Raw genomic sequence first — 15093 nt, 5'->3', positions numbered from 1 at the left:
AAGTGTTGGCTCATACAATTCAATGGGAAGCACCGCCTCTGTGCCATATGCCATAAGAAATGGAGTCTCACCGGTTGACCCCTTCTCAGTATTTCTGATGGACCAAAGAACATGAGTCAATTCCTCTGCCCAAAGACCGCCTGCTTTTTCAATCTTTTTCTTTATGCCGCTTGAGATGAGCTTGTTAAAAGCTTCAACTTGACCGTTTGCTTGAGGACGGCCAACGGATGCAAAGTAGTGGGAAATCCCTTGATCTTGCAGCCAAGTCTTCAGGACAGGCGTTTCGAACTGGGGGCCATTATCAAAGACCATTGACATTGGTACACCGAACCGGGTGATGACATTTCTCCAAATGAAGGAGATGACATCCTTAGTTTTGATGCCCTTTACCGCCTCGGCCTCAACCCACTTGGTGAAGTAATCAACAGCCACTAAAATGTATCTTTTGCCGCCTGGGGCAGGAGTGTATGGCCCCAAAATGTCCATGCCCCATTTGGCAAAGGGAATAGGGCTGTGAATAACTGTTAAATCAGTGGCCGGCTGTCTGATCAACCGGCCAAACTTCTGGCACTTGTCACATCTTTTTACCAGATCTAATGAATCTGCCTCGAGGGTAGGCCAAAAGTATCCCTGCCGCCTGACTCTTTTGGCAAGTGTCTTCCCGCCAATGTGTGATCCACAGAAGCCGGCGTGCAGATCTTCCAGTATTTCCTTTCCCCTTTCTTGGGTAACACATTTGAATAGTGGTTGTAGGTAACCCTTCCGGAAAAGTTCACCTTTGTGCATTACGAAGCTTAATGCTCGTCTCTTAAGAGCAGCCGCCTCAGACGAGACACCCGGTAGGGTGCCGTCTACCAGGTATTCCCGGATGGGGTCCATCCAAGTGGAGCTTCGATCTAGAACTCCAATGGAGTCGTGTTCAATGCTTTTCTTTTCCATGACTTCCCAGAAGACTGACCTAGGCGTATCACATGTGGCGGATGATGCAAGTTTTGATAGTGCATCCGCCTGATTATTCTCGGACCTTGGCACTTGACTTAGATTAAACTCATCAAATGCCCCGGCCTCTTCCTTGACTGTCAGAAGATACTTAATCATTACCAGATGGGTGGCTTCGTAGTCACCATGGTATTGGCTAACGATTAGTTGAGAATCAGAGAAGGCGTCGACCTTTCTTGCCCCGGCTGCCTTACACATCCGGATACCGGCTAGCAGGGCCTCGTATTCTGGATTATTATTTGAAGCTTGGAATTTGAACCGGAGGGCATACTCGAATTTATCCCCTTCCGGAGAATGACAAATTACGCCTGCCCCACATCCTGCCATTGTAGAACTACCATCTATGAATACCTTCCAAACTTGATCAATATTGTCCGGCTGTAATGGTCTTATCATTTCGACAATGAAATCAACAAATGCCTGACCCTTTATTGCCCGCCTGGGTTCGAAGGATATTTCGAGACTTTGAATTTCAACGGCCCATATAATCATCCTGCCCGATGACTCCATGGTGGTCATTGGTCTTTTGAGGGGCTGGTCGGTGTAGACGGTTACCGGATGAGCCAAAAAGTAGGGTTTCAACCGCTTGACTGCTTTGTACAATGCCAAACCAAATTTTTCAATTGTGGGGTACCGAAGCTCAGCATTCCTAAGTACATGACTTATGAAATACACCGGGAGCTGATTGCCGTCTCTATCAGCAAGGAGAACGACACTCAGAGAATGATCTGAGACGGCCAAGTACATGTAGAGAGCCTCTTGTGGTAGGGGAATCACTAGCCTTGGTAAGGAATGCAAGTGCTGTTTTAGGCGTTGAAACGCCTCTTCAGCCTCTTCACCCCATTCAAACCTCGACCTTTTCTTGATTGCTTGGAATAAATAAAGGCACTTGTCACCTGACCGGCTGAGGAATCTCCCCAATGCCGCCAGACAACCTGTAAGCTTTTGAGCCTCTTGAACCGTACGGCGTGACTTCATGTCTATTACCGCCTGTACCTTTTCCGGATTGGCCTCTATGCCCTTTTGATCAATCTAGAATCCGAGAAACTTTCCAGACTCAACCCCAAAGACGCACTTTTTTGGATTAAGCATGACTCTATGCCGCCTGAGGGTGGTGAAGGTTTCTAGGAGGTCAGCTAGATGATCCGCCTGGAGTTTGGATTTGACAATCATATCATCAATGTACGCCTCCACGTTCCTTCCAATTTGGTGAAAAAATACAGAGTTGATCATACGTTGGAAGGTGGCAGGCGCATTTTTCAATCCAAACGGCATCACAGTGTAACAATACAACCCCTAATCAGTGACGAATGTTGTTTTCTCCTGATCCTTCTTCCATAGGGGTATCTGATGGAAGCCCGAGTAGGCATCCATGAAACTCATCAAAGCATGGTCGGCTGTGGAATCGACCAGGTGGTCGATCTTTGGAAGTGGATAACTATCCTTTGGACATGCCTTGTTCAGATCCGTGTAATCTACACACATCCGCCAAGTACCATTCGACTTTTTTACAAGTACTACGTTTGCTATCCACTCAGGATAGTTGCATTGCCGAATATACCCAGCATCTAAGAGTTTCTTGACCTCGGCTGCTGCCGCCTGAGATCTTTCCTCGCCATGATTCCTCTTATTTTGCCTTACCGGATTCTTTTTAGGATCCACAGCGAGTTTATGGACAGCAAGGTCCGGGCTTATACCCGACATTTCTTCTACTTCAATGGCAAACACATCTTTGAATTCTTTGAGAAGAGATGGCAAGTCTGCCCCTAATGTTTTCAAAGCAGCCGTCCCAATTTTGACGGTCCTGTCTGGCCGACTGTCATCTAATATGATGTATATGCTCTCACCAGCCGGCTGGGGCCGGAGGTCGTCTAACCTCTCCCCTGATAGTGATTGCTATTGCTTTATTTTGACGGACTCTAGTGGATCCACCTTTCTCTTTTTGCCGGCAGGGGCAGGTACTTCAGATGCTTCTTGATCACAATCATCAGGTATTTCAACATTGTCTTGACCGTCTGCGGTCAGAATTGGCTTGATGTCCGAGAGGTAACACTCCCTTGCCATCTTTTGGTCCCCGCTCAAGGAACCGACCGTGACGTCTTCAACATTAGAGAAGGGATAATGACGGCCTTGGAGATGTTTAAGGTAGGTCGGCCAATGATCAAGTTGTAGGCCGTCAGTTCCTCAACGACAAGGAACTTGACGACCATGTGCCGGCCTAGACCCTTCTCTCCAAACCGGATGGGTAGATCAATAATTCCCACCGAATGTACGACTCCTCCCCCAAAACCTACTAGGGGGTAGGTAACCTGATTCATGTTGCTTGGTTTATACTTCAACTTTTCCAAGCACCGATAGCTTATAATGTCGGACGAGCTTCCCGTGTCAATCAGTATACGGCCAACTCGCTGATTGGCAATTTTACACTCGACGACTATGGGGTCATCATGGGGCCGCCTGACATTCCCCCTGTCTTTCTCGGAGATATGGACCTCCGTAAAGGAGCTTTTTGACGTCTGACCATCATCCACCGAGTTGATCAATCTTCTAATATTGTCTTTAGTACCCCGGATGGTAGGACCACCGCCTGCAAGACCTATGGCTATTGTGAAGATAGTATCTTCATCTGTGTCCGAGTGGTTTGTCGTCTGCTTCGGTTGCGGCCCTTTATTTTGTTTGGAAGTACTCTTTGACTTGGGCAAATATAATTTTAGAGCCCCTTCGTCAGCTAAGCGGTCAAGAAGCCGCCTGAGGCTAAAACAACCCTCAGTGTCGTGACCAATTTCTTCGTGGAAATGGCAATACTTGCTTTTGTCCCGACTGCTGACGGGACTCTTCATTGCAGCCGGTTTTTCTAGGTTCAACCGGTCTTTTACCTCCTTGAGAATGGAGGCGCAATCCTTGGCGAATTCGTATTTAGGGACGTACGGATCCGACCTCTTTCTCTTTTGGGAGGGTTGTCCGGATGAGTCTGTCGCCCAGACCTCCTTTCTTTTCTTTTCCTCCTTTTGGCCGGCTGGGCAGGCCGGCTCTCCCGCTTGTCAGATCGTTTGTACTCTGACGGTGTCTTGATGGCACAGAGCTCCAATGCCTGGATGTACGCTTCTGCTTTCATCAATGCCTCATGGAGGGTGGAGACCCTCTTCCTGACTAAGTCGAATTTAAATGTCGACCCGTCTTTCAGTCCTTTGAAAAAGTCTGTGTAGGCGACTTCATCAGAAAGGCCATGGATTTGGATCCTCATCAGGTTAAACCGCCTGACATAGGACCTAAGTCCCTCTTTTTCTCCCTGCTGTATTGCCCCTAGGTCGAGGCTTGTCTTTTTGGCAGGGATATTCATCGAGAAGTTGGACGTAAACCAGTACGCCATTGCCTGAAATTATTGATGCACCCGGAAGGTAAGTTACCAAACCAACGTTGAGAAATCCCTTTCAACGTGGCCGGGAAGCATCTACACCATGAGGCATCGTCCAAACCCTGCAAATACATCAGGTTTGTATACGCCATCAAGTGATCTTCCGGGTTAGAGGTACCACCATAGGCACCTACCAATATGTTTTTAATTTTTGATGGCTGGGCCATCTCAGTAATTTCCCTGGAGAACGTCGTTGGCTGTTCCCCAAGTCTTTGCAGACGGAGCTGCCAGTCCATGGGCTGGACGGGTGGTGGCTGACCTCCAAAGAGAGTCGTCTGATGATAAGGTGTTCCAATAGGCATGTATGGATGTAATGCCGGCTGAATGATATGGGGGCCGGATCTCACGGAAAACTCTTCGTGCGTCCGGCTCCCCTTGCTAGTTTGTGAATGCCTCCCTGATGTTGTATGGAAGCTGTCATGGAACGTGGACGTTGATGCCGAGTCAGAGAAGTGAGTTCTTTTTTCTTCCAGGAGTACCCAGGCATCGGAGTAGAGTTTTTTCGTTCCATCCGGCTGTATATGCCGGACAGGTTTTTTTATCCCTTCCATGGGAACCCGAAGTCTTGAAAGGTCAAAGGGCCTGATTGGCACTGTTGGTTTTGGGTGAGGGGTAGAAGCTCTCCCCTTTACCGACTTGATTGTCTTTCTTCCATGATACCTCTCTTCCGCTTGGCCCTTACGAGGACCAGCTGACTTATCAAGGAAACCCCTGATTTCCCCCTTGAAATTATTCATCATATTCAAGAGTTCATCCCTGGAGACTGGAGAGTCCCCTGCGGTAGAAGTTAACCCAAGCGGTCCCCTGGTAGGATGATTTGGGCCTGCCTGCTGCTCTGCTCGTTCCCTCTTGTCTTTGGAACGAGTATGCTTGGTTCTGAAGGAACCATCGGCAGCAGTGTAGGTTTCCAACTCATAGTTATCGGCTGTATCTTGGTCCGAATGGACCTCAACCTCCCCAGTGGGATGATTGCCTTTACCAGGTAGTATAGGCTCAGATGTCATCTAGAAAGTACTCTCCCCACAGACGGCGCCAGATGTTTGGGGGTTTCTATGTGTCCTTCGGGAGAGTTACAATTTCCTAGCAGACTTCCTTCTTACGCCTGTACCTGCACAAGTAACGGAGACTCCGGATTGGGGGTGGGAGTTCCACCTCCGAAGATTAAGTTAGTATCTTTTTTAAGTGGAAATAAGAACAATGAATGCTGCTCGACTGGAGAGCGTTTGTAATGGGGTTTTGTGTTTTTGGGTGGTTGGAATTAAATTGCGATCCCCATCAATGAGGTCTACCCCTACTATTTATAGTAAGGGAGAACTGTACCTCAATTAGGGCACAAAGGACACGTGTCGCAAAGGGATTGGGCCCTCGCTGACCGTTGCAAGATTGACACGTGGCAAGCCTTCATTGGGCCACGTATCTAAGGGTATTTTTACCCTAAACAGTTTTCCTTACATATAATTCACAAAAACGGTCAAAACTAAAAAGGAAATGTAAATAGTGTAAAAGTCAAAATGATTCAAGTGAAAAAAAAAAAAAAAAAAAAAATCTCAATGAGGGATATGGGGAAACAAAGTTGCTAGAGTTAAACAACTTATTTTAAGATGTGCAAAAGAACAAATCGTACGTTCAAGTCTCAACCATTGATATATAATTAGCCTTTTGGCCCGTTTGATGTACGGATTATTACCTAGGTTATGTTTTTTTAAAATGTGTTGCATATTTGTGCGTCAGTGTTGTTTTGGAATTGAGTTAGGTATATATACATGCATATTGTGGGGGTATGGAATGACATATTGGTTTAACTTAAATTTTAAGTATAGAAGATGAAAAGACTATTTTATTATTTATGTAATGTGCACTAATTAGTTTAACTTTAATTTATTATGTTAGAAATTAAACACTTCATTTTCTTACTTAAATTTGCAAGTTTCGAAATGTATAATGATTTAAACATTATTATTTATTTTATTTTTTATACTATGGTGAATATGTGGCTTAATATAGATTTATGGTTTTTGTTTTTAAATACTAAGTATAGATAGATATAGATATAAATGTCATATTTTGACTCCGTATTAGCTAACCAAAAGAGTTGTCAAAATGATACAACCTTTGGCACGTTCTTTTTAAATAATACAACCTTTGAATTATAAATTAATATTACAACCTTTTGGGGTCTCAATTTTAAACGGGCAAAAGAACTTGTAACCTACTAAACCGATGTACCAACTCCTTTTCCCGCCAGCCACGATGGTCAGCCCACCTCCCCTTACCCACAAGCCTGCCTTCTTGCACATCCTCGACCTCCAACCACCCAGAACCTACCCTTCCACAATCCCCACCCAACCGGCCGACTGTTATCCCCCACCCTAACCCTGTTTGAAGAGGTTTTAATTTGATAATGGAGGGAAGGGTTGGAATCGGGATTGGTGAAGGATGGCAATTGGTGGTCGAGAAGGGGAGCAATCGGGGCTATTGTGGTCGGGAAGGGGAGGAATCGGGGTGTGTGGGAATTTTTGGTGGTGGGGGTTGGCAGCGGTACGGTGGTCGGGAAGGGGAGGAATCAGGGTGTGTGGGAATTTTTGGTGGTGGGGGTTGGCAGCGGTACGGTGGTCGGGAAGGGGAGGATCGGGGCCGCTGAAGGGTGTAGGTGGAATTGAGACTTGTGAAGGGTGGGGCGGGGAGTTTCGGCCTGGTGGTTGGGGTTGGCAGCGATGGTTGGGAAGGGGAAGGGGTGGTTTTGGTGGAGGCGGGGATGGGGACCGGAGTGGTGCAGTGGTGGTGAGGATAGGTGGAGTACTGGTGGTGTTTGGGGGAAGGAGAGAGAAAAGCAAACAAAAAAGTTTATTTAACCCAATCATATAGTGACACGTGGCACAGTTAACCTGTTAAATAGGTTGCATTCGATTTTTGGCGGTTTAAAATTGATACCCTCCAAGGTTGTATTATTTAAGAAGAATGAGCCAAAGGTTGTATTTTTTTTTTTTTTTTTTGCTATTTTTCCTATTGTTTAAGTAAAGAAGGTAAAATGATATTGTCAATCAATCAATCAATCAATAATTTAATACTAAAACAGACACCGGGAGTGACATATGTCACATCCTGGTGCTGTTTTTTCGCTCCAAAACTCCTCCTCCACTTTTAACAAAAAATATTTTATTTTTGGAATATTTTTATAATAAAACTATAATAATATTATTCCAAACTTATATATTATCTCTATATAAAATGTATTCCTTTTTATTATGTCTAAAATTTTCCATGCACATTTACGTAAAATAGTTTTCCAACTCTTTTTTAATTATCCTTTAAACGAGTATTATTGAGTTTTACCGAAAAAGTAATAATAAAATTGATTCATATCGAAGTAATTGATATTAAACAAATTATTTTAAAACGTCACTTTAATTTATTTATTTTCAAATTCCTTTTTATTTTGTTTATTAGACTAATGGAGTATTAGATATGACCGTAAAATAAATGTTGTGTTCGACAACTATATTATATGTCGAAGTCGAAAATTTAAAATATCAATCAATTTTTTGTTATTACATTATTAAAAAAAAAAGTTAATATCTTAGTAAATACAAAAAAAGTTATTATCTTTTGCTGAAACACTTTATTGAGATAATAATTTTATCACATTCGACATTCATAAATAAGCTGCATTTTAAAAAACACGTCGGACATAGTGACGAGTGACATATTTTTGTTTTGTTTTTTTTTTAATTTTTTTTTTGGATAAATAGCTATCATCGACAATAATAAACAAACAATGATCAAACTAGAATTATTGGATAGCTTTCAAACACATTTTTATATAATAACAAAGAGCGACGATATCATGTATAGCATTAACCCATAAACTAAAAATGTACTACTAATAATATAGGTTAGTGTTGCCTAATTATTGATTGTGATTGCCTTTAATGATCTAAGTAGTATTTATTTCCATTGAAATTATTTTATTGGATATAAAGATGATATATTATTTTATTTGTAATTTATATATTTACATGTATGTTGTGCCAATAGTTTTAGTGTAGATTTTAGTTTGTTGTTTGATTAATGTTTTGATGTTTATTAAAAGGCATTTATAAATAAGTCTTTAGTCATATAGTCACTAGATTGTATAATTTTATTGGGAATAATATGCATTATTAATGTAATATATTGTACACTACTTTTAAATATTTTCAACTCAACTACTCAACAAAAAAAAAATTCTTTCTAAATGGTAGTTTTAATGAATTTTGCCTTATTATTTTATTTTTCTATATGCATTGCATTTGTTTATTCCACATGAGTTGCCTCATTTTTATATTATATCGAAATTCATTATAGGAAAAAGATTATTACTACCGTGCTTCACACAGACACTAATCTAGTACTAATAATAATAGAGAGTAAAACATAACTTTTAGAAAAGGCAAGAATTTTGCTTACACTTTTCAAAAAACTAGGGTGGCTTATGCGCGCCATAGCTAGTCTTGTTCGAGAACTCTTTGAGTTGGCAACATAATGAGTGAAAATATGTAAACAAATATTTTCAAGGGGTCAATTGACCAGATTGGTAAAAAAAAATACCCATAGCAACAATTTGGTAAAAAAAACTTACTCCGGCGATAATTTGGTAAAAATAATAAACTCCGACGACATTTAAACCAAAAAATCTACATTTTTTCTACAAACTCTTCAAAATCTTATTTTATATCGTTTTTGTGTTTTATAAATGTATTTTTCCCATGTAAAATTTTGAATTAATACATCATACGTCATCCGCTTTTTATTTTGCTAAATCCTGATGCCAAATTTATTTCCAACCCCTTTTTTAAAATAAATCGTTAATAAGGGGTATGAAACTTAAGTGAAAATAAAGCCCCATATCTTCTTCGATTTAATATTTTTAGCCAATAAATATCACCAACAGTACAATGATTATAGTCAGTCCCTCAATGTAGGGTTTAGTCGGTTCCCTAATGTTGGGATTTTAGTATTGTTTGTTTGTTTGTTTGTTTTTTGTATGTGCAGGGATACAAATTTGGAAGATTCGTCTTGTAAATTTGTGAAATTGTGGGTCAATTGGTTTAGGGGTGCAGATTTAGAAGGTTCGTCTTGCAAATTTGCCGATCTCGATGACCAATCAAGTTTTATCACTTTTGCAAGGAGTTCCGTCAAGAACGATGCAAAGACATCTAAAATTATTTAGGAGCAGTTTAGAAGCGATGTCATTAGTTTAGAAGTGTTAAATACTTGTATTGAGAATTTAGATCTCTCAAGGGATGATTGTAAGTGCCGAATGATTATTATTATTTAGGCTCTGTTTGGTAGGGCGTAAAACATTTTCACTGAAAAGTGTTTTCCCATTTTACATTGTTTGGTTTGGTGTAAGACATTAAAATGTAAAACTTGGGGTGAAAAATCATTTTCCAGCTTATTGAAAACATTTTCCCCCCGATTTAGAAGGAAAACATTTTCCATCACAAGTGGAGGGAAAACATTTTCCCTCACAATTGAATTTTCAGTTCAATCAAACAATGGAAAATGCTTAAAATGGAAAATCATTTTCCATTCAACCAAACAACGGAAAACTTTTTTGAAACTGAGTTTTCCATTGTAAAATGATTTTCATGAAATACCATTTTACATTGAAAATGTTTTACACCCTACCAAACGGACCCTTAATGAAATCACCCCTTCCTATTCCATTCAAAAAAAAAAAAAAAAAAATTAAGTGAAAATACAATGAGATAAATAAATATAATAATTCTCACTTTCAAACATAAAATAAAAAAATACTTCTACGTAAGTCAATATTTTTTTAAAAGATCATTGCATATTAGACATGTATCTTTGTCGAAAAAAGACATATGTCTTTGAGGCTAATGCTAGTGGTAAAATTGTCAGAGTGTCAAATTGTCAACGGAGTGTATTGTGGAAAATCTGCTTCGTCCAAAAAAGCAAACACACGTCGCCTGAGAGATTCGAACTCTCGCGGGGAAACCCCATGTACTTAGCAGGCACACGCCTTAACCACTCGGCCAAAGCGACTTGATGATGACATGCAACATAACTTTTACTATTATTATATACGAATAAAGAGGGTAAGAATTCTCCTTGCTTTAGGGAAGTTTTTATTTTTTTTTATTTTTTATATTATTATTATTATTATTATTTAAGGTAAGAAGAAATCTCTTGCAAGTAAGGGGAAAATTAGAGATTCCACTTACTCGAGGTGAGAATCGAACTCCTCTCATAGGGATGGAAGGAGGGTCTCTAACCACTAAGCCTACCTTGATTCTCACCTTTAGAGAAGTTGATAGATTGTAACATTTTTAAGAGAAGCTAATACTCGTATTCTACTCTATATAATTATACGAGTAATTATTATTTAGGTTCACTAGAAGAAAAAAGGTAATGGGAAGCCACAAATTGGAAGCGGTTATTAAAATCCGCTTCCAATTCCCTACAAAAACCCGGCCAAAAAAAAAGGGGATAGAATTGGAAGCAGTTTGGGCCGCTCCCAAAAATGTAATGGGAAGCGGTTCAAACTCCAAACCGCTGCCCTTTCTAAAAAAAAATAGCGGGATCCAAAATAAAATATGAACCCTTCCCCGCTTTTCCTTCATTTCGCGTTCTCCTTTCACTCTCCTTCTCCTCAAAGATGAAGGCAACCATAGCCGCAGCTGCAACCACATCCATAACCACCGCCGCTCACAGATTAAATTCTCTCTTTCTTCTCCCTCCTCATTCACTAATGGTCACGGTGGTCGCGAGAGATAACGACGTTGTGGTTTGATTTCTAGGGTTTTTATTGGTGTTCATGGTATGAGCTTCTTTAAACTTTCCCCTTTAGATTTCAAATTTAAGGTTTCTTTGCATATTTCTCTAAAATTCCTGTTATTTGTGCCATAGGCGGTCAGAGGGAAAGAAGGGGTGGTAGAAGCTGTGGACGGGCCCGTAATCCTGCTGAAAAGGTCAGTTGTTTTGTTATTTTTATGTAATAGCTAATTGTGAATTTGTGAGAAGGTGGGCAGTTGCTTGCAATTTTTAATTTCTCTGGATGTTTGCAATTGGTAAGGGTAGTATTATCTCAATTGGTTTGTTGTGTTAATTTGGTAATTAAGAACTTGATTGGCCTTAAAAAAATTAAAATGTGACATATTATTTCAGTTGTTCATAGTTAGGATGGAAAAATTGGCCTTAAGGATTTGGAAAAGTTTCAGTTCATCTGAATGGTATTTGATGATTTAAAGTAAATGAACTATTTCTTAATGGTGTGTAAAATTGGTTATTAGTGTGATGTGGTCAGTGAAAGGGTGTTGTTGTAGTTGTTATGGTGTTTAATTATGTAGGTTAGGGAGTAATGTTCAATGTTTGGTAAATGACTAAAGCTGAATGAAGTGGTTTGAGGTTATGATAATTGGCATTATATAGTTGCGATATTTATATGTATATATGAAAAAAATGCTTCTGTGAAGTGGCTCTATTGTTGTTATTGATCTAGTCAATTTAGTGGTCATTTGATGTAGTTTCCTTATTAATTGAAGGGTATACGAGAAATTCATGATGATTCTTTCCTACTCTTCCTTCTTTAATGTATGAAAAATCTTAATTTTTGGTTTTTTAAGGATTTAGGGAAACACTTTTGGCATTTTGTTTCTCTTTTAACAAGTGAGTATTGCTGAAGATTCTGACAAAGTGAAGAGACAAATTGTGCTGTTTAATTTATTGTTAATCTGTAAAATGGCTGTTTATTATGATTTTGCTTTGTGGGTAGAACAAAAATATGGATAATTATTAGTATAATACTACTTTTTCAACATGTCCTGCTGAAAATCAATGATTAGATATCATTTTGCTCTAGACACTACTGTTATGATACTCTGTAGTTATCCTGTAAACAAAGTAATTCCCTCATTTAAGACATGGACAGGATGGATTTCGGATTAGTCGGAGCTTAGTAGATTGTAGATTACCGGATGGGCGTACCCTATAAAAATACAGTTATTCTACCCACTACCAAGTGCTTGTTTGGCCTCCTGCCTGGCTGCTGTTTGGTTGGTTGTTGCTAGTGCTTGTCTTGCCGCCTCATGTTAGTGAGGGTCACAGACTCACAGGTGGTCTGTTGTAGTTTGTTACATTGATGTCCTTGGAAAAAATAAACCTATCCAGCCTAGAAAACTTCTGATGGTAATTCCCAGTGCACCGAGCATTTTTCAATGCAAGATCACGAAGTAGAATATTGTCTTGAGAGTTTATTCTTTGTTGAAATATTATGTATCTCATTCAAAATTAGATGAGCTTTAGCTCTAGGTGAGTGACTTCGATTATTCGCTGCAAAAAAGTAATCCAACTAAATTTTGACGGTTGATGTATATAGAGGTCATGGAGCTGTTAAGCTTCTCAAAGGCAAAGTTTATTATGCAGTACATGAAAATATGTTTTTGTGGATGATCAGATAGTGTAATTATAATGAGATATTAATGGACTTTTTTTATACAGTAGTACTGAAAAACTTATCTTTGACAAACCTTTATCTTTGTGTAAAATTTATATCTAAGAGATGCACTAATCATCATGATGTACCTTCTTTGGCAGATAATTGACCTCGCAACATTAACTGGAGCCTGTGTTGTTGCTCTGGGACCTTCCATAGCAGGTTAAGTGCATATTTATGATCTTTCCCTACCAGTAGCTAATTTGCCTAGTGTGGTTGATGTTGTCATCATAGTGCATCAAGATTTTTATTGTTTAGCCTGATCATGTGAGGATATGAGTTAAATATGCTTTCATCAATTAATTGTATCTTGAAAAAATAGAAGAGTTTCTCCTATCCTACTGGCTTTTTTATTCATCCCCTGCTTGTTTTCCAGGTGTCTTTACACCCAATGATGCACTTGCCAAAGAGGTGTTTTCTGCATCAGGAGCTACTGGAGAGAAACTCTGGAGGATGCCTTTGGAAGAAAGTTACTTGGACTCAATGAAATCAGGAGTTGCTGATATGGTTAACACAGGAGGTCGTCAAGGTGGTTCCATCACAGCAGCTTTGTTTTTGAAGCAGAAAATCGAAGGTTGTTTTGAGCTATTCCGTCAACAGCAAGACGCACAAATGACGGTGAACAACACAACCCAAGCTCAGTTATTTGAGGAACTCCGCAACCTCATAACCCAGAGGAACCACGATCAAGGCTGCACAGCCTGCCTGGGCTGGCTGTGCGACCTGCCAGGGCTGGCTGTGCAGCCTGCCAGGGCTGGCTGTGCAGCCTGCCAGGGCTGGCTGTGCAGCCTGCCTGGGCTGGCTGTGCAGCCTGCCTGGGCTTCCCTTTTTTTTTTTTTTTTTTTTTTGCCCTTGACTAACATGGACGTTTGCCATTCTTACAGAGTGTGTTTAATATTTTGGTGTAATTAAATATTATTGTTCATTAAATATATTAATGATGTTAATTTTAATATATATAATTATTTCGTGTTATATATATCATTGTATTATTGTTTGTAATATTAATATTATTATTAATCAATAATATTAATTTTATTAATAATTAATAATAATAATTTTATATCGATTAATAATATTATTTTATTATTAATTAATAATACTAAAATTATTGTGAAAGGTCACTTGTAATATTATTATGTTAATAATAAAAAAAATGGAGAATTGGAAGCGGTTTGGCGCCAAAACCGCTTCCAATTCTCCATAAATTGGAAGCAGTTTGAACTATACACCCTATTTAGAATTTGGGGAATGGAGGTACGAAATTAAATTTAACAAAAAAAAATAATTACAAAGTATAAAGTAATATGTGGAGCTTAATATATAATTTTTTTTCCTCACTAAATTTTGAGTTAATAAACCATTTCACTATTGTATTAGTATTTGTGTGTACTATACACCCTATTTTCCGACAACAAGGCTTATAATTGAGTAACTAAATATGTGACTAAAAAAAAAGATTATCTAAGAGACCTGTTATTTGTAACAATAGGTCTCTTTGATCAAAAGTACTAATCTATTGTGGAAAAAAATTAACAATATCACCTAAGAGACCTGTTATTTGTAGCAATAGGTCTCTTTGAAAAAGTACTAGTATGGCGTGGAAAATATTAAAAATATCACCTAAAAGACCAGTTTTTTAAATAGGATGTCTCTTTGAATTTAACACAAAAAAGGCGAACTGATTAGTTGCTACGGCAAACTACATAACATTATCTAAGAGACTTCCTATTAGATATAGGCGGTCTTTTTACTATCAATTTTTTTTTTCGCGAAATAGGGGTATAGCTGTACCTCTGTGTACCCTCTAGATCCGCCACTAATGAGTAACATATCTCTCATGAAGTTTCCCAGGTTGGAAGAACCTGTGAAATGTTCTGGACTAGTAGAGCCCTTCTCCTTACCAACAAAAAAAATATCTCATGAAGTTGCATATAAAATGAGATTTTTTTAAAAAAATTTGTTTTTTTTTTTTGAAGACTATAAAATGAGATTAATTGATTCTAATTTAATATGATTGTTAAATATATGGAGATTTAATGATATTTAATAAGTTAAAATCTCATCTCCTTCTCTTATCTCCCATCTCTCTCTCTCTCATTTCCTCATCCTTTGATCTAATACCTCCCTTCTCCTTCGTCTCCCTTTTCTCTTCCTTATTCATCTCTCTTCACTCGGC

At 39.1% G+C, this 15093-nt stretch overlaps 1 long non-coding RNA gene and 1 other non-coding gene across 2 annotated transcripts; one reads left to right on the top strand and one right to left on the bottom strand.

Annotated features, from left to right (window-relative positions):
• Positions 1-10311: 10311 nt before the first annotated feature.
• On the top strand, positions 10312-13658 carry LOC110685649. The gene is made up of 3 exons (XR_002504100.1): positions 10312-11391; positions 13016-13076; positions 13291-13658. It is a non-coding gene; the product is annotated as an uncharacterized LOC110685649 (long non-coding RNA).
• TRNAS-GCU lies at positions 10384-10465 on the bottom strand. The gene has a single exon. It is a non-coding gene; the product is annotated as a tRNA-Ser (tRNA).
• Positions 13659-15093: the final 1435 nt, after the last annotated feature.

This window comes from Chenopodium quinoa, unplaced genomic scaffold (assembly GCF_001683475.1).
Source record: "Chenopodium quinoa cultivar QQ74 unplaced genomic scaffold, ASM168347v1, whole genome shotgun sequence".
Classification (NCBI taxonomy): Eukaryota; Viridiplantae; Streptophyta; class Magnoliopsida; order Caryophyllales; family Amaranthaceae; genus Chenopodium; species Chenopodium quinoa.
Note: the sequence above shows the minus strand (reverse complement) of the source record. Positions and strands in the feature narration are given on the sequence as shown.